The sequence below is a fragment of the Heterodontus francisci genome, unplaced genomic scaffold, assembly GCF_036365525.1.
Source record: "Heterodontus francisci isolate sHetFra1 unplaced genomic scaffold, sHetFra1.hap1 HAP1_SCAFFOLD_430, whole genome shotgun sequence".
In the NCBI taxonomy this organism is placed as follows: Eukaryota; Metazoa; Chordata; class Chondrichthyes; order Heterodontiformes; family Heterodontidae; genus Heterodontus; species Heterodontus francisci.
In genome coordinates this window covers 27,924-29,718 of record NW_027141009.1, presented here as the reverse complement: position 1 = coordinate 29,718, position 1,795 = coordinate 27,924, and positions in this window count along the sequence as shown.

The window sequence follows — 1,795 nt, the reverse complement described above, 5'->3', positions numbered from 1 at the left end:
CGTCTCTCCCTCTCTCTTGTACACTCTCTGTCTCTGCCTCTGTCTCTGTCTCTCTCCCTGTCCCTCCATCTGTCTTTCCCTCCCTGTCTCTCCCTCTCTCTCCTTCTCTCCCTGTCTCTGCCTCTCTCTCTGTCTCTCTCCCTGTCCCTCCATCTGTCTTTCCCTCTCTGTCACTCCCTCTCTCTCCTTCCACCTCTGCCTCTCTCTCTCTGTCTCTCCATCTGTCTTTCCCTCTTTCTCACTCCCTCTCTGTCTTTCTCTCTCTGCTTCTCTCTCTATCCCTCCATCTGTCCTTCACTCCGTCATTCCATCTCTCTCCTTCTCTCTTTGTCTCTCTCTCTGTCCCTCCAACTGCCTTTCCCTCTCTGTCACTCCCTCTCTGTCTTTCTCTCTCTGTCTCTCTCTCTGTCTCTCCATCTGTCTTTCCTTCTCTGTCTCTCCCTCTCTCTCCTTCTATCTCTGCCTCTCCATCTGTCTTTCCCTCTCTCTCTCCCTCTCTCTCTCTCCTTCTCTCTCTGCCTCTCTCTCTGTCTCTCTCTCTGTCCCTGCATCTGCCTTTCCCTCTCTGTCACTCCCTCACTCTCCTATCTCTGTCTCTCTCTCTCTATCCTCCATCTGTCCTTCCCTCCCTGTAACTCCATCTCTCTCCCTGTCTCTCTCTGTCTGTCGCTCCATCTGTCTTTCCCTCTCTGTCTCTCCACACTCTCCTTATATCTCTGTCTCGCTCTCTGTCTTTCCATCTGTCTTTCCCTTCCTGTCACACCCTCTTTCTCCTTCCATCGCTGCCTCTCTCACTCTCTGTCTCTGACACGAGGAGAGAGACAGAGGGAGAGAGGGTTAGACATGCAGAAAGAGGGAGTGCTGTGGAGAGGGACAAGGTTGGAGAGAGAGAGATTGCGGGGTCGATTGAAAGGGAGAATGTAAGAGAAATTAATTTGATGTAATCCTTCACTGCTATGTGTACAAACATTTAAGAGATAGGTATGGAGACAGAAACATCGGGAGAGATCTCTGTCTCTCTCTCTGTCCCTCCATCTGACTTTCCCTCTCTGTCTCTCCATCTCTCTCCTGACATCTCTGCCTCTCTCTCTCTCTCTCTCTCTCTGTCCCTCCATCTTTCTTTCCCTCCCTGTCAATCCCTCTCTCCCCTTCTATCTCTGCCTCTCTCTCTGTCTCTCTCTCTCGGTCTCTCTCTCGGTCTCTCTCTCTGTCCCTCCATCTGTCTTTCCCAGTCTGTTTCTCCCTTTCTCTCCTTCCATCTCTGCCTCTCTCTCTCTCTCTCTCTCTCTCTCTCTCTGTCCCTCCATCTTTCTTTCCCTCCCTGTCAATCCCTCTCTCCCCTTCTATCTCTGCCTCTCTCTCTGTCTCTCTCTCTCGGTCTCTCTCTCGGTCTCTCTCTCTGTCCCTCCATCTGTCTTTCCCAGTCTGTTTCTCCCTTTCTCTCCTTCCATCTCTGCCTCTCTCTCTCTCTGTCCTTCCATCTGTCTTTCCCTCTCTGTCTCTCATTCTCTCTCCTTCTCTCTGTCTCTCTCTCTCTGTCTTTCCATCTGTTGTTCCCTCTCTCTCTCCCTCTCTTTCCTTGTCTCTCTGTCTCTCTCTCTCTGTCTCTCGATCTGTCCTTCCCTCCCTGTCACTACCTCTCTCTCCTTCCATCTCTGTGTCTCTCTCTATCCCTCCATCTGTCCTTCCCTCCCTGTCACTCCATCTCTCTCCTTCTCTCTCTCTGTCCCTCTGCGTGTGTTACACAGCCGCCTGTTCTTTTCCAGCAATTTACTGATGGAATCTCCTCATTGTC